General features: G+C 42.7%; 1 long non-coding RNA gene across 2 annotated transcripts; it reads right to left on the bottom strand.

Annotated features, from left to right (window-relative positions):
• Nucleotides 1–223: 223 nt before the first annotated feature.
• LOC125555450 (uncharacterized) lies at nt 224–3,590 on the bottom strand. 2 transcript variants are annotated; one of them, XR_015603174.1, is made up of 5 exons: nt 3,226–3,590; nt 2,357–2,472; nt 2,183–2,244; nt 1,141–1,946; nt 224–655 (listed from the first exon to the last, which is right to left on the bottom strand). It is a non-coding gene; the product is annotated as an uncharacterized LOC125555450 (long non-coding RNA). The 2 variants fall into 2 exon arrangements; XR_015603173.1 differs by lacking the exon at nt 3,226–3,590 and having other exon boundaries at nt 226–655; nt 2,357–3,144.
• Nucleotides 3,591–22,532: the final 18,942 nt, after the last annotated feature.

The raw sequence follows: 22,532 nt of genomic DNA, 5'->3' as shown, positions 1-22,532 counted from the left end.
GAATCAGCTCGGTCCAATTCGATTTTCTACATGGGCCTAGCCCAACAATTCGGCCTTTTAATGTATTTTTTTCATGTGCTTTTATTAGCTACATGGGTCTGGCCCAACAATTCAACCTTATTGATTTCTTTGCGTGGCCCTTTTAACAACAGATTTTCTTTTTGATCATGTATTTTTCTGGGCCATTTCTTTGCTGGGCCTCTCATGTTTTTCCCTCAAAAATAATTGTCCAATATAACTTGGGCCTAGCCCAGTTCCGAAAAAATTGATCCAATCCAAAAAAATTTATTATGCCATTGACATTACAACACATCACACCACAAGCTATCTTGGGCCTAGCTCAGTTCTGATACATTTTCAAAGCAACGTGCAATGTTATTATATTACAACCATTCATTCCAGCAATACTATTTGAGGCTGGCTGGCTGGCTGAGCTACTACTGACTGATTGCGGGCTAACTAAGTTTTTACAAACAAAAAACAAACGCTACTGCATTTGCATGGCGCTGCTGAAATACTCCAGGATCGTGAAAAAAATAGAACTAGCCTATCTGGTACTTCACAACAACCAAACATATAATCTGCGTAATGGAAAGATTTCTTCTCCATGTCTCGCTTCTCCCTTAGCAAGCAATGATAGGCTGATGCAAAACATCTGAGCATTCAAAAGAAAACAAAAGGTAAGTCACTGATAGAATACAGAGTACTTTTAAAATAAAAAGTAAAGATACACCGGTATATTATCATTCTACTTATTATTATTAACCAGATCATTCTACTTATCCAGAATATGGCTATTGATCAAAATTGGGAATTGAATTGGCACATATGACAAACTTAGCAGCAAACGAGCATGGAATGTTCCACATACACGACAAGGTTTAAAAACCATCATTCAAAGTTACAGCAGATCGAAGTTCCAGTTGAGTATATGGAATAACATTCATATTCAATCAATAGTACCTATTAAACTACTAGGTGCATGATGGAATTAAACAGACACTAGCTATTCATTTTGCCATCTGCTGTAACAGAGCAACTATGTCAAAGTTAATTATGTGTATGTCACATGATACATGCATCAGGCATAAGGACATCAAGCATCTGGCCCATACCTGTTCAGCAAGACAGAGTACATACCTTTGTGTAGATGCAATGGATGGGGCTGCATTTGAACACTTGAACATATGGTCCGCATCATTGTTGACGCTGGACGTCGCACGTACTTCTCCATTTAGAAGTATGCCATGAAAGATGTTACACAAGCAAGTATTATCATAAAGTAGAGCTTCTACAGTACATGCAAGCTTTACATATGAAGGACCAAGCAAACTATTCTGGAAAATATCTAAAGTTACAGAAAAGCATGTATTGGTCTGAGCTTAAAGGAACAAGCGCTGGTACTTGAGCTTAAACAAAAGATACTAGTGCTTCATACTAGCAAGTATACCAAAATATGTGAAACAGATCATGTCAGTGCGTAGAATTTTAGTTGTATCTTGTGAAAGAAAAAGGGCCACAATTGTGGCAGATCCAAGGAGGAAACATGGTGCATTGGAACCAAAAATTTGCATAAAATTTGATCCATATTTTAGTAGCAAAAGAAGCAGCAGTAGCATCATCATGACAGACAGACAGACAGGGGATATCATATCAGTCTTGAAGACATAGCACCAACAGCATGTCAGATCACCACATAGATCGAACGAACGAAATGAGCCATGAATGAATCACCTTTTTTTGAGGGGTATCAATGAATCGTTGGAGTTGGGCCGCCTAGTTGTTGTTCCTGGTTGCATGTTGGGCCTTGCCGAGCAAGGCCTTGTTGGACTTGTTCCCGGTGGATGAGGACCTCGCTGCCTTGCGCGTCGATTCCAACCCTCCTCTGCTTCTCTGCGCGCATCGATTCCAGCATTTGTGCTATACAAATAAGCACTGGTCCTCCCCTGGCACCAAACAATACATAGCAGTACATGACTTGGTTTGTAGTCACCAAATTATCCAGAACTAGCAGGATTCATGATAAATAGCAGTTTTCTGGTGAACGCAACACAAAATGAAGGATTCATGATCTACTAATGACTTCTAGCATAAAAAAACACTTCTGGCCTAGTAAGCAACAATATAGCATGCACTTATTAAATTCTTAACAGAATCAACAAAGGAGCAGCAGGTAGCTGACCTTTGTGCCCTTGACACTGGAGCTCCATGGACCTGAGCTTGGTGGTGACCAATCAACAGTCGCTGCACAAGGAGAGAGAGAGAGGAAAGCAGAGGTTAATCACGGGTACCTTGGCTTGAATTCAACATCAATTCAACATGAGGGAGGGAGGGATTGCAACAAGGGGGATCGAACCTTGATGATGCGATGATGTTGCTGCTTGTCCTTGTCCTTGTCCCGCCGGGCAGAGGAAGGGAAGCTCCGCTTGATCTAGCCACCGTCCGTGGAGGTCGAGGCCCATGCCCTCTTAGCTGCAAAAAACAAACTTTCTCAGTACACACAGCAGGAAAAAAGAGGGATCAAAAAACGTAACACCTGCAAGTAGTACTGCTTTGCTATCAGGTGCAATCACACAATTTTTTTAATTTCTACCATGCTTCGATTTTGCAACAACCAGAACGGTCACTGTCATCACACTAGTTTTCAGATTCTCGCACTTGCAACTAGCACAAGAGCGAATTTCATACATCATCAATACAACAGAGCAGCACTAACCAATACACAAAGCATTACATCATATATGAGACAGACTACAAGAGGAACAAATCTGAAACCAGTAGTCCCCCATCAACTCAAACTACTCTAAACACTACAACAAAAAGTCTGTCGGCATGAACGACGAGAATAGCATGTAAACCAGAACTTGATGTCATTTTATAGCTAGTTATTTTAGCCCGTCGAATGGCTAGACGAATCAGACATTGTTTTCTAGCCCAGCCCCAAACAAGAAATTGAACACCATTAATAGTACAACAAACTCAGATCTTATAGATCAAATTGAACACTATATATGCAGAATATTTATAGCTAAGATTTATCTTGGACTGTATTTGGACACTAAATATGCAGAATATTTTAGATTACCAACAATAAAAGTTCATGACTGTCAACCAGGGATGTACAGTTTGAGGCAATTAGTTAAAAGCAAGCTGTCGGGCGTCTCCTCGAAACATAGGCAGTAGGGAACACGGTACGCGTATGTGAATTCAGATAATCACACTCACTCTAGAGTCTAGACTCTAGATGCTTGCTTAAGTTACCTGTAAACAACACTTTGAAATTGGAAGTAGCTCGCTTGAGATACACCAGCACGCGCACGAATCAGTTGAATATGCCTGCGTGAATTCTGGAACACATATGAAGATGAAATTGCAACAACGGAATGAGAACCTTCCGATGATTTTCGAGATTGAGGCGCTGGAGCTGCTGAAAAGGAACAGACCAAGAAAACAACACAGTTAACAATCCAACAAAACCAACCAAATCGGCCATGGGGGTAAAAGGCCGAGCACCTCAGGGGCGGCAGCAGGAGCGCCTCGCAGAGCGTGTGGGTGAGGTCACATGCAAATCCACCTTGGTTGCGGCATTCACGCAAACACGTTAGCCACGCGCAGTCGCAGAACATCACGGTCCCTGACGAAACGGCAGAGCGGGCGAGGAGGGGTCGAGCTAGGGCCGCGAGGGGAGGGGATAGGGGACGTACCTTTGCCGGCATTGACGCTCTGCTGAGCTCCCATGACTGCAGACGCCGGTGGGACTGGGAGGTGGCCCGACTGATGCGGGCTCGGGCGCGGTGGAGGGGGTGGAGTGGCGCCGGGGGTGGGGTGTGGGGGATTTTTGAGCGGGAGGTCGCGGCGGCTCCCCTGCCCTGCTTTGCTTCTCCCCTGCCCTGCAGCGGCCCCGTGCTCTGGTACATCTCTGACAGCATCGCGCTGCCGCCAGCCCCGCCGAAGAGATCCATTGCCGCCGCGGCCGGTCGGGATCAATCGAATGAAGGGGGAAAGGACGATTGTTTTGAGTCTTGGATCGGTTTGTGTGGAGAAGGAAGGGGAGGGGGTCGGGAAGGGTGAAGCGTCGTGAGAGAGAAGACGACGGATGCGGTGGATGCGTCGCGGGAGGAAGGGGAGGGGGTCGGGGTGGCGATGCGGTGAGGATGGAGAGGAGCTCCGCCGGATCTGGAAGGGGAGAGGGGGAGAGGGAAAGAAAGGGGGCGGGGGGTGGCTGGAAAATGAGCACGAGGACATAGCTAGGGTTTCGGGGTTGGTGTGAAAGGGTCAAGGACTGCCGTTGGATCCGCGAGCATCCGACGGTGTGTGATGCATGATCCGCGTGAGACATCCACGGACCAATCAGAGTGCAGTAAGACGTTATGACCATCTAAATTGGTCGTACTTGACTAAAAATAATGTGTTAAAATCATGTTAGCTATTTTATGACCCGAGAAATTCAACAAGAAAATGTAACACCTTCTCACTTTGTTACCAAATGTGGACAAGTTTCCAGGAAAAATAATAAACATGAATTGAGATAAATATCTTTAAAAAGGTGCCATGAGAAATGAGTTTTTTTGGCAAAAAAATCATTTTCCATTTTTTCGATTACCCCAAATGAGGTTTTTTTGTGAAGGACCTACCAAATAATTCTTACAAAATTGGACCAAATTATTTTTCTAAAATACTAGACCATATTTAATGCACAATTGACCAAATGGTTGGGTGTAAAAAGTTTTGATCCACCTCTGGTGAAAAAGACAAATTTCCGCCGATTTAGTTGGAAGCGGGTCAAATTTGAACTACAGCTGCCTCATAGTTTGCTCTTTATTTTTTCCAAAAATCATTTCCAGGTACATAAGTATCTATTTAATCAGAGAAACATCAAAAGTTTTCCAAGATTCAACCACTAGCTAGGAACGGTCAAGCCCGCCGTTTTGACCGCATTTTGAAACGGGCATAAAAAATTCAAAAAATTCAAAAAATTGGAAAACCTTCGCATTGTGTCATTATATGTGACCAAGTTTCTAGGAAAAATAATAAACTTGTAATACAGAAATTAATTTTAAAAAGTGTTCTCAGAAATGAGCTGTCATGCGTGAAGATTCATGGCTTTCAAGCAAAATGATCAATCTTATGGCCACATTCATGGCATAGTTTATTCAAATAATCTCATATTGTGCACAAGGGTGCATCTTGGAATGGCAAACAATGTTGCCTAAGGAAGTTTTCATTTTCTGTGCACGGAAAATCCATTTTCCATTTTCCGAGTGCCCCAAATGAGGTTTTTTTTGTGAAGGACCTACCAAATAATTCTTGCAAAATTGGACCAAATCACTTTTCTAAAATACTAGGCCATATTTAATGCATAATTGACCAAATGGTTGGGTGTAAAAAGTTTTGATCCACCTCTGGTGAAAAAGACAAATTTCCGCTGATTTAGGTGGAAGCGGGTCAAATTTGAACTGCAGCTGCCTCATAGTTTGCTCTTTATTTTTTCCAAAAATCATTTCTAGGTACATAAGTATCTATTTAATCAGAGAAACATCGAAAGTTTTCCAAGATTCGACCACTAGCTAGGAACGGTCAAGCCCGCCGTTTTGACCGTATTTTCAAACGGGCATAAAAAAATCAAAATATCAAAAAATTGGAAAACCTTCGCATTGTGTCATTATATGTGACCAAGTTTCCAGGAAAAATAATAAACTTGTAATACGGAAATTATTTTAAAAAAGTGTTCTAAAAAATGAGCTATCATGCGTGAAGATTCATGGCTTTCAAGCCAAATGATCAATCTTATGGCCACATTCATGGCATAGTTTGTTCAAATGATCTCATATTCTGCACAAGGGTGAATCTTGGAATGACAAACAATGTTGCCTAAGGGAGTTTTCATTTTCTTTGCACAGATAATACATTTTCCATTTTCCGAGTGCCCGAAATGAGTTTTTTTTTGTGAAGGACCTACACTCTATTTGTTGCAAAATTGGACCAAATAAATTTTCTAAAATACTAGGCCATATTTAATGCACAATTTACAAAATGGTTGGGTGTCAAAAGTTTTGATCCACATCTGGTGAAAAAGACAAATTCCTGCCGATTCAGTAGGAAGCGGGTCAAATTTGAACTGCAGCTGCCTCATAGTTTGCTATTTATTTTTTCCAAAAATCATTTCTAGTTACATAAGTACCTATTTAATCATAAATACATGGTTTGGTGGCGATACGTCGAGGTTTGGATGGTGGTCGAGGGCCCCAACTCTAGAGCGCGTAAACTTGCATGCCCGCCGCGTGGTCACCGCGTGACTATGGTGTTGCCATGTGTTCTGGGAGGCCTAGGCATGTATAGTGGGTTGGGGACTCCCCAGGTAGGTGCTAGGAATAAAATCACAACATAAGATTCTCATGAGGAGACCGATCGATGCTCAAACATGAATAAGCAGCCAAGTGTTTGATTAGCGGTACGGAAAATGCACATGGCTCATGGGCGTGAGTTTTGGCTGAGGATGATCAGTTACTAAGAAGACCGTCTTCACAAATTTTCAGCTCAAAAGGAGGAGCGTAGGTGGTACTTGCTTTGCAAAGTACCACACTGGACATAAATACGAATGTTGAAGCTGGGCTCAAAATAATGAATGGATTGAGCTGGCATTTGGTAGAGGATGGTTATTTGGGCATAGGAAAGCACTATAGAAAATGGATACCATTTGAACATGCCAAAGTGGTACTTCCTTCACAAAGTGTTTTTCTGAACAAAATAGGAAAATGAATATTTTTGAATTATTTCTGAACTAGGCAAGGAAGGATTTTTACATATTTGATGAAGATATGACCCAAATAATTTATGAGATTTTTTTGGGAAATTTGGGAATGACAGAAATATAGGTTGCTTCACAATCTAGGGCAAAAACTGCCACATGGACATGACACATATGCAAAACTGATGAGGTGGCGCCTAGTCATAGCAACCCACCACAATTTACAAGGTTATGACCATCTATATTGGTCATGATCAGCTAGAAATAAGGCAGCGGAGCAGTGCTATCTGCTTTATGACCATTTCGTGTAAGGAAATTACGACCTTTCTGACCAAAATGGTTGTTATAGTTTAGGGTTTGGAGCCCCCCGAACAGCTTTTGGCCAATTGGTCTGAAATGGTCATAGATCTATGACCAATTGTTCCAGGGTCACTAATAGAAGGTCACTAGTTGACATATTTCTTGTAGTGATCATTCTGTTCTTTACCCCTTGGAACTTTTTTCATTGTCCAACCATTATTCTCATGGAAAAAACCTTTGTTTTTGGTACTCATTTGTTTGGTTAGACGCTATGAGCACTTGAACATTCCTTTAAATAAATGATGTATTTCCTTCAGACATCTTTAGAAAGAACTAAATTGTCATAATGAACTATGTCTTAAGTGTTGGGGAACATAGTAATTTCAAAAAAATTCCTACGCACACGCAAGATCATGGTGATGCATAGCAACGACAAGGGAGAGTGTTGTCTACATACCCTCGTAGACCGAAAGAGGAAGCGTTAGCACAACACAGTTGATGTAGTCGTACGTCTTCACGATCCGACCGATCAAGTACCGAACGCACGGTACCTCCGAGTTCAGTACACGTTCAGCTCGATGACGTCCCGCGAACTCCGATACAACAGAGCTTCACGGGAGAGTTCCGTCAGCACGACGGCGTGGTGACGGTGATGATGTTGATACCGACGCAGGGCTTCGCCTAAGGACCTCTACGATATGACCGAGGTGGAATATGGTGGAGGGGGGAACCGCACACGGCTGGGAGAGATCAACTGATCAACTTGTGTGTCTAGAGGTGCCCCCCTGCCCCTGTATATAAAGGACAAAGGGGGAGGCCGGCCGGCCCTCTATGGGCGCGCCAGGAGGAGGAGTCCTCCTCCTAGTAGGAGTAGGACTCCCCTTTCCTACTCCTACTAGGAGGAGGAAAGGAAGGAGGAGAAGGAGAAGGAAGGAGAAGGAGGAGAAGGAGGAAAGGGGGGCCGGCCCCCTAGTCCAATCTGGTTTGGGCTAGGGGGGCCGCGCGCCCTACCTCCTCTCTTCCACCACTTGGCCCATGAGGCCCATTACTTCTTCCTCGTATTCCTATAACTCCCCGGTACCCCCGAAAATACCCGAATCACTCGGAACCTTTCCGATGTCCGAATATAGTCGTCCAATATATCGATCTTTACGTCTCGACCATTTCGAGACTCCTCGTCATGTCCCCGATCTCATCCGGGACTCCGAACTACCTTCGGTACATCAAATTGAAGGAAATATGCCCTAGAGGCAATAATAAAGTTATTATTTATTTCCTTATAATCATGATAAATGTTTATTCATGCTAGAATTGTATTAACCGGAAACATAATACATGTGTGAATACATAGACAAACAAAGTGTCACTAGTATGCCTCTACTTGACTAGCTCATTAATCAAAGATGGTTATGTTTCCTAACCATGAACAATGAGTTGTTATTTGATTAACGAGGTCACATCATTAGTTGAATGATCTGATTGACATGACCCATTCCATTAGCTTAGCACCCGATCGTTTAGTATGTTGCTATTGCTTTCTTCATGACTTATACATGTTCCTATAACTATGAGATTATGCAACTCCCGTTTGCCGGAGGAACACTTTGGGTGCTACCAAATGTCACAACGTAACTGGGTGATTATAAAGGAGCATTACAGGTGTCTCCAAAGGTACATGTTGGGTTGGCGTATTTCGAGATTAGGATTTGTCACTCCGATTGTCGGAGAGGTATCTCTGGGCCCTCTCGGTAATGCATATCACATAAGCCTTGCAAGCATTACAACTAATATGTTAGTTGTGAGATAATGTATTACGGAACGAGTAAAGAGACTTGCCGGTAACGAGATTGAACTAGGTATTGGATACCGACGATCGAATCTCGGGCAAGTAACATACTGATGACAAAGGGAACAACGTATGTTGTTGTGCGGTCTGACCGATAAAGATATTCGTAGAATATGTAGGAGCCAATATGGGCATCCAGGTCCCGCTATTGGTTATTGACCGGAGACATGTCTCGGTCATGTCTACATTGTTCTCGAACCCGTAGGGTCCGCACGCTTAAGGTTATGATGACAGTTATATTATGAGTTTATGCATTTTGATGTACCGAAGGTTGTTCGGAGTCCCGGATGTGATCACGGACATGACGAGGAGTCTTGAAATGGTCGAGACGTAAAGATTGATATATTGGAAGCCTATGTTTGGATATCGGAAGTGTTCCGGGTGAAATCGGGATTTTACCGGAGTACCGGGAGGTTACCGGAACCCCCCGGGAGCCATATGGGCCTTCATGGGCTTTAGTGGAAAGGAGAAAGGGGCAGCCCAAGGTGGCTGCGCGCCTCCCCCTTCCCCTAGTCCTATTAGGACTAGGAGAGGTGGCCGGCCCCCCTCTCCCTCTTTCCCCCTTGGGGAATCCTAGTCCTACTAGGATTGGGGGGGAGTCCTACTCCTGGAAGGAGTAGGACTCCTCCTGCGCCCTCCTCCTGGCCGGCGCCCCCCTCCCCCTTGGCTCCTTTATATACTGAGGTAGAGGCACCCCAAAAACACACAAGTTGATCCACGTGATCTATTCCTTAGCCGTGTGCGATGCCCCCAGCCACCATATTCCTTGATAATACTGTAGCGGAGTTTAGGCGAAGCCCTGCTGCTGTAGTGCATCAAGATCGTCACCACGTCGTTGTGCTGACGGAACTCTTCCCCGACACTTTGCTGGATCGGAGTCCGGGTTTCGTCATCGAGCTGAACGTGTGCTCGAACTCGGAGGTGCCGTAGTTTCGGTACTTGATCGGTTGGATCGTGAAGACGTACGACTACTACCTCTACGTCGTGTCAGCACTTCCGCAGTCGGTCTGCGTTGGGTACGTAGACAACACTCTCCCCTCTCGTTGCTATGCATCACATGATCTTGCGTGTGCGTAGGAAATTTTTTGAAATTACTACGAAACCCAACAGTGGCATCCGAGCCTAGGTTATTTATGTTGATGCTATATGCACGAGTAGAACACAAGTGAGTTGTGGGCGATATAAGTCATACTGCCTACCAGCATGTCATACTTTGGTTCGGCGGCATTGTTGGACGAGACGACCCGGACCAACATTACGCGTACGCTTACGCGAGACCGGTTCCCCCGACGTGTTTTGCACATAGGTGGCTTGCAGGCGACTGTCTCTCCAACTTTAGTTGAACCAAGTGTGGCTACGCCCGGTCCTTGCGAAGGTTAAAACGGAGTCTATTTGACAAACTATCATTGTGGTTTTGATGCGTAGGTGATATTGGTTCTTCCTTAAGCCCGTAGCAGCCACGTAAAACTTGCAACAACAAAGTAGAGGACGTCTAACTTGTTTTTGCAGGGCATGTTGTGATGTGATATGGTCAAGGCATGATGCTGAATTCTATTGTATGAGATGATCATGTTTTGTAACCGAGTTATCGGCAACTGGCAGGAGCCATATGGTTGTCGCTTTATTGTATGCAATGCAATCGCGATGTAATGCTTTACTTTATTACTAAACGGTAGTGATAGTCGTGGAAGCATAAGATTGGCGAGATGACAACGATGCTACGATGGAGATCAAGGTGTCGCGCCGGTGACGATGGTGATCATGACGATGCTTCGGAGATGGAGATCACAAGCACAAGATGATGATGGCCATATCATATCACTTATATTGCTTGCATGTGATGTTTATCTTTTTATGCATATTATCTTGCTTTGATTGACGGTAGCATTATAAGATGATCTCTCACTAAATTATCAACAAGTGTTCTCCCTGAGTATGCACCGCTGCCAAAGTTCGTCGTGCCCAGACACCACGTGATGATCGGGTGTGATAAGCTCTACGTCCATCTACAACGGGTGCAAGCCAGTTTTTACACACGCAGAATACTCAGGTTAAACTTGACGAGCCTAGCATATGCAGATATGGCCTCGGAACACGGAGACCGAAAGGTCGAGCGTGAATCATATAGTAGATATGATCAACATAAACGATGTTCACCATTGAAAACTACTCCATCTCACGTGATGATCGGTTATGGTTTAGTTGATTTGGATCACGTAATCACTTAGAAGATTAGAGGGATGTCTATCTAAGTGGGAGTTCTTAAGTAATTTGATTAATTGAACTTCAACTTATCATGAACTTAGTACCTGATAGTATCTTGCTTGTTTATGTTGATTGTAGATAGATGGCTCATGCTGTTGTTCCGTTGAATTTTAATGCGTTCCTTGAGAAAGCAAAGTTGAAAGATGATGGTAGCAATTATACGGACTGGGTCCGTAACTTGAGGATTATCCTCATTGCTGCTCAGAAGAATTACGTCCTGGAAGCACCGCTGGGTGCCAGGCCTGCTGCTGGAGCAACACCAGATGTTACGAACGTCTGGCAGAGCAAAGCTGATGACTACTCGATAGTTCAGTGTGCCATGCTTTACGGCTTAGAATCGGGACTTCAACGACGTTTTGAACGTCATGGAGCATATGAGATGTTCCAGGAGTTGAAGTTCATATTTCAAGCAAATGCCCGGATTGAGAGATATGAAGTCTCCAATAAGTTCTATAGCTGCAAGATGGAGGAGAACAGTTCTGTCAGTGAGCATATACTCAAAATGTCTGGGTATAATAATCACTTGATTCAATTGGGAGTTAATCTTCCGGATGATTGCGTCATTGACAGAATTCTCCAATCACTGCCACCAAGCTACAAGAGCTTCGTGATGAACTATAATATGCAAGGGATGAACAAGACTATTCCCGAGCTCTTCGCAATGCTGAAAGCTGCGGAGGTAGAAATCAAGAAGGAGCATCAAGTGTTGATGGTTAACAAGACCACCAGTTTCAAGAAAAAGGGCAAAGGGAAGAAGAAGGAGAACTTCAATAAGAACGGCAAGCAAGTTGCTGCTCAAGAGAAGAAACCCAAGTCTGGACCTAAGCCTGAAACTGAGTGCTTCTACTACAAGCAGACTGGTCACTGGAAGCGGAACTGCCCCAAGTATTTGGCGGATAAGAAGGATGGCAAGGTGAACAAAGGTATATGTGATATACATGTTATTGATGTGTACCTTACTAGAGCTCGCAGTAGCACCTGGGTATTTGATACTGGTTCTGTTGCTAATGTTTGCAACTCGAAACAGCGACTACGGAATAAGCGGGCACTGGCAAAGGACGAGGTGACGATGCGCGTGGGAAACGGTTCCAAAGTCGATGTGATCGCGGTCGGCACGCTACCTCTACATCTACCTTCGGGATTAATATTAGACCTAAATAATTGTTATTTGGTGCCAGCGTTGAGCATGAACATTATATCTGGATCTTGTTTGATGCAAGACGGTTATTCATTTAAATCAGAGAATAATGGTTGTTCTATTTATATGAGTAATATCTTTTATGGTCATGCACCCTTGAAGAGTGGTCTATTCTTATTGAATCTCGATAGTAGTAATACACATATTCATAATGTTGAAGCCAAAAGATGCAGAGTTGATAATGAAAGTGCAACTTATTTGTGGCACTGTCGTTTAGGTCATATCGGTGTAAAGCGCATGAAGAAACTCCATACTGATGGACTTTTGGAACCACTTGATTATGAATCACTTGGTACTTACGAACCGTGCCTCATGGGCAAGATGACTAAAACAACGTTCTCCGGTACTATGGAGAGAGCAACATATTTGTTGGAAATCATACATACCGATGTATGTGGTCCAATGAATATTGAGGCTCGTGGCGGATATCGTTATTTTCTCACATTCACAGATGATTTAAGCAGATATGGGTATATCTACTTAATGAAACATAAGTCTGAAACATTTGAAAAGTTCAACGAATTTCAGAGTGAAGTTGAAAATCATCGTAACAAGAAAATAAAGTTTCTACGATCTGATCGTGGAGGAGAATATTCGAGTTACGAGTTTGGTGTACATTTGAAAAACTGTGGAATAGTTTCGCAACTCACGCCACCCGGAACACCACAGCGTAATGGTGTGTCCGAACGTCGTAATCGTACTTTACTAGATATGGTGCGATCTATGATGTCTCTTACAGATTTACCGCTATCATTTTGGGGATATGCTTTAGAGACGGCCGCATTCACGTTAAATAGGGCACCATCAAAATCCGTTGAGACGACGCCTTATGAACTGTGGTTTGGCAAGAAACCAAAGTTGTCGTTCCTTAAAGTTTGGGGCTGCGATGCTTATGTGAAAAAGCTTCAACCTGATAAGCTCGAACCCAAATCGGAGAAATGTGTCTTCATAGGATACCCAAAGGAGACTGTTGGGTACACCTTCTATCAGAGATCCGAAGGCAAGACATTCGTTGCTAAGAATGGATCCTTTCTAGAGAAGGAGTTTCTCTCGAAAGAAGTGAGTGGGAGGAAAGTAGAACTTGATGAGGTAACTGTACCTACTCCCTTACTGGAAAGTAGTACATCACAGAAAACTGTTTCAGTGACACCTACACCAGTTAGTGAGGAAGCTAATGATAATGATCATGAAACTTCAGATCAAGATACTACTGAACCTCGTAGATCAACCAGAGTAAGATCCGCACCAGAGTGGTACGGTAATCCTGTTCTGGAAGTCATGCTACTAGATCATGATGAACCTACAAACTATGAAGAAGCGATGGTGAGCCCAGATTCCGCAAAGTGGCTTGAAGCCATGAAATCTGAGATGGGATCCATGTATGAGAACAAAGTATGGACTTTGGTTGACTTGCCTGATGATCGGCAAGCAATTGAGAATAAATGGATCTTAAAAGAAGAAGACTGACGCTGACGGTAATGTTACTGTCTACAAAGCTCTACTTGTCGCGAAAGGTTTTCGACAAGTTCAAGGGGTTGACTACGATGAGACTTTCTCACCTGTAGCGATGCTTAAGTCTGTCCGAATCATGTTAGCGATTGCCGCATTTTATGATTATGAAATTTGGCAGATGGATGTCAAAACTGCATTCCTGAATGGATTTCTGGAAGAAGAGTTGTATATGATGCAACCGGTAGGTTTTGTCGATCCAAAAGGAGCTAACAAAGTGTGCAAGCTCCAGCGATCCATTTATGGACTGGTGCAAGCCTCTCGGAGTTGGAATAAACGCTTTGATAGTGTGATCAAAGCATTTGGTTTTATACAGACTTTCGGAGAAGCCTGTATTTACAAGAAAGTGAGTGGGAGCTCTGTAGCATTTCTGATATTATATGTGGATGACATATTACTAATTGGAAATGATATAGAATTTCTGGATAGCATAAAGGGATACTTGAATAAGAGTTTTTCAATGAAAGACCTCGGTGAAGCTGCTTACATATTAGGCATTAAGATCTATAGAGATAGATCAAGATGCTTAATTGGACTTTCACAAAGCACATACCTTGACAAAGTTTTGAAGAAGTTCAAAATGGATCAAGCAAAGAAAGGGTTCTTGCCTGTGTTACAAGGTGTGAAGTTGAGTAAGACTCAATGCCCGACCACTGCAGAAGATAGAGAGAAAATGAAAGATGTTCCCTATGCTTCAGCCATAGGCTCTATCATGTATGCAATGCTGTGTACCAGACCTGATGTGTGCCTTGCTAGAAGTTTAGCAGGGAGGTACCAAAGTAATCCAGGAGTGGACCACTGGACAGCGGTCAAGAACATCCTGAAATACCTGAAAAGGACTAAGGATATGTTTCTCGTATATGGAGGTGACAAAGAGCTCACCGTAAAAGGTTACGTCGATGCAAGCTTTGACACTGATCCGGACGATTCTAAATCGCAAACCGGATACGTGTTTACATTAAATGGTGGAGCTGTCAGTTGGTGCAGTTCTAAACAAAGCGTCGTAGCGGGATCTACATGTGAAGCGGAGTACATAGCTGCTTCGGAACCAGCGAACGAAGGAGTCTGGATGAAGGAGTTCATATCCGATCTAGGTGTCATCCCTAGTGCATCGGGTCCAATGAAAATCTTTTGTGACAATACTGGTGCAATTGCCTTGGCAAAGGAATCCAGATTTCACAAAAGGACCAAACACATCAAGAGACGCTTCAACTCCATCCGGGATCTAGTCCAGGTGGGAGACATAGAGATTTGCAAGATACATAAAGATCTGAATGTTGCAGACCCGTTGACTAAGCCTCTTCCACGAGCAAAACGTGATCAGCACCAAGGCTCCATGGGTGTTAGAATCATTACAGTGTAATCTAGATTATTGACTCTAGTGCAAGTGGGAGACTGAAGGAAATATGCCCTAGAGGCAATAATAAAGTTATTATTTATTTCCTTATAATCATGATAAATGTTTATTATTCATGCTAGAATTGTATTAACCGGAAACATAATACATGTGTGAATACATAGACAAACAAAGTGTCACTAGTATGCCTCTACTTGACTAGCTCATTAATCAAAGATGGTTATGTTTCCTAACCATGAACAATGAGTTGTTATTTGATTAACGAGGTCACATCATTAGTTGAATGATCTGATTGACATGACCCATTCCATTAGCTTAGCACCCGATCGTTTAGTATGTTGCTATTGCTTTCTTCATGACTTATGCATGTTCCTATAACTATGAGATTATGCAACTCCCGTTTGCCGGAGGAACACTTTGGGTGCTACCAAACGTCACAACGTAACTGAGTGATTATAAAGGAGCATTACAGGTGTCTCCAAAGGTACATGTTGGGTTGGCGTATTTCGAGATTAGGATTTGTCACTCCGATTGTCGGAGAGGTATCTCTGGGCCCTCTCGGTAATGCATTCACATAAGCCTTGCAAGCATTACAACTAATATGTTAGTTGTGAGATAATGTATTACGGAACGAGTAAAGAGACTTGCCGGTAACGAGATTGAACTAGGTATTGGATACCGACGATCGAATCTCGGGCAAGTAACATACCGATGACAAAGGGAACAACGTATGTTGTTGTGCGGTCTGACCGATAAAGATCTTCGTAGAATATGTAGGAGCCAATATGGGCATCCAGGTCCCGCTATTGGTTATTGACCGGAGACATGTCTCGGTCATGTCTACATTGTTCTCGAACCCGTAGGGTCCGCACACTTAAGGTTATGATGACAGTTATATTATGAGTTTATGCATTTTGATGTACCGAAGGTTGTTTGGAGTCCCGGATGTGATCACGGACATGACGAGGAGTCTCGAAATGGTCGAGACGTAAAGATTGATATATTGGAAGCCTATGTTTGGATATCGGAAGTGTTCCGGGTGAAATCGGGATTTTACCGGAGTACCGGGAGGTTACCGGAACCCCCCGGGAGCCATATGGGCCTTCATGGGCTTTAGTGGAAAGGAGAAAGGGGCAGCCCAAGGTGGCTGCGCGCCTCCCCCTTCCCCTAGTACTATTAGGACTAGGAGAGGTGGCCGGCCCCCTCTCCCTCTTTCCCCCTCGGGGAATCCTAGTCCTACTAGGATTGGGGGGGAGTCCTACTCCCGGAAGGAGTAGGACTCCTCCTGCGCCCTCCTCCTGGCCGGCGCCCCCCCTCCCCCTTGGATCCTTTATATACGGAGGCAGAGGCACCCCAGAAACACACAAGTTGATCCACGTGATCTATTCCTTAGCCGTGTGCAGTGCCCCCAGCCACCATATTCCTCGATAATACTGTAGCGGAGTTTAGGCGAAGCCCTGCTGCTGTAGTGCATCAAGATCGTCACCACGCCGTCGTGCTGACAGAACTCTTCCCCGACACTTTGCTGGATCGGAGTCCGGGGATCGTCATTGAGCTGAACGTGTGCTCGAACTCGGAGGTGCCGTAGTTTCGGTACTTGATCGGTTGGATCGTGAAGACGTACGACTACTACCTCTACGTCGTGTCAGCGCTTCCGCAGTCGGTCTGCGTTGGGTACGTAGACAACACTCTCCCCTCTCGTTGCTATGCATCACATGATCTTGCGTGTGTGTAGGAAATTTTTTGAAATTACTACGAAACCCAACACAAATCACATAAACTCATAATACAATCGTCACCGAAACTTTAAGCGTGCGGACCCTACGGGTTCGAGAACTATGTAGACATGACCGAGACATGTCTCCCATCAATAACCAATAGCGGAACCTGGATGCTCATATTGGCTCCCACATATTCTACGAAGATCTTTATCGGTCAGACCGCATAACAACATACGTTGTTCCCTTTGTCATCGGTATGTTACTTGCCCGAGATTCGAACGTCGGTATCTCAATACCTAGTTCAATCTCGTTACCGGCAAGTCTCTTTACTCGTTTTGTAATACATCATCCCGCAACTAACTTATTAGTTGCAATGCTTGCAAGGCTTAAGTGATGTGCATTACCGAGAGGGCCTAGAGATACCTCTCCGACAATCGGAGTGACAAATCCTAATCTCGAAATACGCCAACCCAACAAGTACCTTCGGAGACACCTGTAGAGCACCTTTATAATCACCCAGTTACGTTGTGACGTTTGGTAGCACACAAAGTGTTCCTCCGGTAAACAGGAGTTGCATAATCTCATAGTCATAGGAACATGTATAAGTCATGAAGAAAGCAATAGCAACAAACTAAACGATCAAGTGCTATGCTAACGGAATGGGTCAAGTCAATCACATCATTCTCCTAATGATGTGATCCCGTTAATCAAATGACAACTCATGTCTATGGTTAGGAAACATAACCATCTTTGATCAACGAGCTAGTCAAGTAGAGGCATAGTAGTGACACTCTGTTTGTCTATGTATTCACACATGTATTATGTTTCCAGTTAATACAATTTTAGCATGAATAATAAACATTTATCATGATATAAGGAAATAAATAATAACTTTATTATTGCCTTTAGGCCATATTTCCTTCAGTCTCCCACTTGCACTAGAGTCAATAATCTAGTTCACATTGCCATGTAATTTAATACCAATAGTTCACATCACCATGTGATTAACACCCATAGTTCACATCGACATGTGACCAACACCCAAAGGGTTTACTACAGTCAATAATCTAGTTCACATCGCTATGTGATTAACACCCAAAGAGTACTAAGGTGTGATCATGTTTTACTTGTGAGGGAAGTTTAGTCAACGGGTCTGCCACATTCAGATACGTAAGTATTTTGCAAATTTCTATGTCAACAATGCTCTGCACGGAGCTACTCTAGCTAATTGCTCCCACTTTCAATATGTATCCAGATTGATATTTAGAGTCATCTGGATCAGTGTCAAAATTTGCATTGACGTAACCCTTTACGATGAACCTTTTGTCACTTCCATAATCGAGAAACATATCCTTAATCCATAAGGATAATTTTGACCAATGTCCAGTGATCTACTCCTAGATCACTATTGTACTCCCTTGCTAAACTCAGGGCAGGGTATACAATAGGTCTGGTACACAGCATGGCATACTTTATAGAATCTATTGCTGAGGCATAGGGAATGACTTTCATTCTCTCTCTATCTTCTGTCGTGGTCGGGTTTTGAGTCTTACTCAACTTCACACCTTGTAACACAGGCAAGAACTCCTTCTTTGACTGTTCCATTTTGAACTACTTCAAAATCTTGTCAAGGTATGTACTCATTGAAAAACTTATCAAGCGTCTCGATCTATCTCTATAGATCTTGATGCTCAATATGTAAGCAGCTTCACCGAGGTCTTTCTTTGAAAAACTCCTATCAAACATTCATTTATTCTTTGCAGAATAATTTTACATTATCTCCAATCAACAATATGTCAATCACATATACTTATCAGAAATGCTGTAGTGCTCCCACTCACTTTCTTGTAAATACAGGCTTCACCGCAAGTCTGTATAAAACTATATGCTTTGATCAACTTATCAAAGCGTATATTCCAACTCCGAGATACTTGCACCAGTCCATAGATGGATCGCTGGAGCTTGCATATTTTGTTAGTACCTTTAGGATCGACAAAACCTTCTAGTTGCATCATATACAACTCTTTTTTAATAAATCCATTAAGGAATGCAGTTTTGTTTATCCATTTGCCAGATTTCATAAAATGCGGCAATTGCTAACATGATTCGGACAGACTTAAGCATAGATACGATTGAGAAACTCTCATCGTAGTCAACACCTTGAACTTGTCGAAAACCTTTTTGCGATAATTCTAGATTTGTAGATAGTAACACTGCTATCAGCGTCCGTCTTCCTCTTGAAGATCCATTTAATCTCAATGGTTCGCCGATCATTGGGCAAGTCAATCAAAGTCCATACTTTGTTCTCATACATGGATCTCATCTCAGATTTCATGGCCTCAAGCCATTTCGCGGAATCTGGGCTCATCATCGCTTCCTCATAGTTCGTAGGCTCGTCATGGTCAAGTAACATGACCTCCAGAACAGGATTATCGTACCACTCTGGTGCGGATCTCACTCTGGTTTACCTACGAGGTTTCGATAGTAATTTGATCTGAAGTTACATGATCATCATCATTAGCTTCCTCACTAATTTGTGTAGTAGTTACAGGAACAGATTTATGTGATGAACTACTTTCCAATAAGGGAGCAGGTACAGTTACCTCATCAAGTTCTACTTTCCTCCCACTCACTTCTTTCGAGAGAAACTCCTTCTCTAGAAAGGATCCATTCTCAGCAATGAATATCTTGCCTTCGGATCTGTGATAGAAGGTGTACCCAACATTTTCTTTTGGGTATCCTATGAAGACGCACTTCTCCGATTTGGGTTTGAGCTTATCAGGTTGAAACTTTTTCACATAAGCATTGCAACCTCAAACTTTAAGAAACAACAGCTTAGGTTTCTTGCCAAACCATATTTCATACGGTGTCGTCTCAACGGATTTAGATGGTGCCCTATTTAACGTGAATGTAGCTATCTCTAATGCATAAGCCCAAAATGATAGTGGTAGATCGGTAAGAGACATCATAGATCGCACCGTATCTAATAAAGTACGGTTATGATGTTCGGACATACCATTACACTGTGGTGTTCCAGGTGGCGTGAGTAGTGAAACTATTTCACATTGTTTTAACTTAAGGCCAAACTCGTAACTCAAATATTTGTCTCTGCGATCAGATCGTAGAAACTTTATTTTCTTGTCACGATGATTTTCCACTTCACTCTGAAGTTTTTGAACTTTTCAAATGTTTCGGACTTATGTTTCATCAAGTAGATATACTCATATCTGCTCAAATCATCTGTGAAGGTCAGAAAATAACGATACCCGCCGCGGGCCTCAACATTCATCGGACTGCATACATCAGTATGTATTATTTCCAATAAGTCAGTTGCTTGCTCTATTGTTCTGGAGAGCGGAGTCTTAGTCATCTTGCCCATGAGGCATGGTTCGCAAGCATCAACTGATTCATAATCAAGTGATTCCAAAAGCCCATCAACATGGATTTTCTTCATGCGCTTTACACCAATATGACCTAAACGGCAGTGCCACAAATAAGTTGCACTATGATTATTAACTTTGCATCTTTTGGCTTCAATATTATGAGAATGTGTATCACCACAATCGAGATCCAGCAAACCATTTTCATTGGGTGTATGACCATAGAAGGTTTTATTCATGTAAACAGAACAACAATTTATTCTCTTACTTAAATGAATAACCGTATTGCAATAAACATGATCAAGTCATATTCGTGCTCAACGCAAAAACCAAATAACACTTATTTAGGTTCAACACTAATCCCGAAAGTATAGGGAGTGTGCGATGATGATCAATCTTGGAACCACTTCCAACACACATCGTCACTTCACCCTTAACTAGTTTCTGTTCATTCTGCAACTCCCGTTTCGAGTTACTACTCTTAGCAACTGAACCAGTATCAAATACCGAGGGGTTGCTAAGAACACTAGTAAAATACACATCAATAATCTGTATATCAAATATACCTTTGTTCACTTTTCCATCCTTCTTATCCGCCAAATACTTGGGGCAGTTCCGCTTCCAGTGACCAGTCCCTTTGCAGTAGAAGCACTTAGTCTCAGGCTTAGGACCAAACTTGGGCTTCTTCACTTGAGCAGCAACTTGCTTGTCGTTCTTCTTGAAGTTCCCTTTCTTTCCCTTTGCCCTTTTCTTGAAACTAGTGGTCTTGTTAATCATCAACACTTGATGCTCTTTCTTGATTTCTACCTTCATCGATTTCATCATCATGAAAAGCTCGGGAATCGTTTTCATCATCCCTTGCATACTATAGTTCATCATGAAGTTCTACTAACTTGGTGATGGTGACTAGAGAATTCTGTCAATCACTATTTTATCTGGAAGATTAACTCCCACTTGGTTCAAGCGATTGTAGTACCCAGACAATCTGAACACATGCTCACTGCTTGGGCTATTCTCCTCCATCTTTTAGCTAGAGAACTTGTTGGAGACTTCATATCTCTCAACTCGGGTATTTGCTTGAAATATTAACTTCAACTCCTGGAACATCCATATGATCCATGACGTTCAAACGTCTTTGAAGTCCCGATTCTAAGCTGCTAAGCATGGTGCACTAAACTATCAAGTAGTCATCATATTGAGCTAGCCAAACGTTCATAACGTCTGTATCTGCTCCTGCAATAGGTCTGTCACCTAGTGGTGCATCAAGGACATAATTCTTTTGTGCAGCAATGAGGATAAACCTCAGATCACGGATCCAATCCGCATCATTGCTCTTAACATCTTTCAACTTAGTTTTCTCTAGGACATATCAAAAATAAAACAAGGGAGCTAAACGCGAGCTATTGATCTACAACATAGATATGCTAATACTACCAGGACTAAGTTCATGATAAATTTAAGTTCAATTAATCATATTACTTAAGAACTCCCACTTAGAAAGACATCCCTCTAATCTTCTAAGTGGTCACGTGATCCAAATCAACTAAACCATAACCGATCATCACGTGAAATGGAGTAGCTTTCAATGGTGAACATCAATATGTTGATCATATCTACTATATGATTCACGCTCGACCTTTCGGTCTCAGTGTTCCGAGGCCATATCTGCATATGCTAGGCTCGTCAAGTTTAACCTGAGTATTCTGCGTGTGCAAAACTGGCTTGCACCCGTTGTAGATGGACGTAGAGCTTATCACACCCGATCATCACGTGGTGTCTGGGCACGACGAACTTTGGCAACGGAGCATACTCAGGGAGAACACTTTTATCTTGAAAATTAGTGAGCGATCATATTATAATGCTACCGTCAATCAAAGCAAGATAAGATGCATAAAAGATAAACATCGCATGCAATCAATATAAGTGATATGATATAGCCATCATCATCTTGTGCTTGTGATCTCCATCTCCAAAGCACCGTCATGATCACCAGCGTCACCGCCGTGACACCTTGATCACCATCGTAGCATCGTTGTCGTCTCGCCAATCTTATGCTTCCACAACTATCGCTACCGCTTAGTGATAAAGTAAAGCATTATAGCGCAATTGCATTGCATACAATAAAGCGACAACCATATGGCTCCTGCCAGTTGCCGATAACTCGGTTACAAAACATGATCATCTCATACAATAAAATTTAGCATCATG

Source organism: Triticum urartu, chromosome 5A (genome assembly GCF_056163025.1).
Source record: "Triticum urartu cultivar PI428250 chromosome 5A, HENAU_Tu73, whole genome shotgun sequence".
Classification (NCBI taxonomy): Eukaryota; Viridiplantae; Streptophyta; class Magnoliopsida; order Poales; family Poaceae; genus Triticum; species Triticum urartu.
This window is presented reverse-complemented; position numbering and strand designations above follow the sequence as displayed.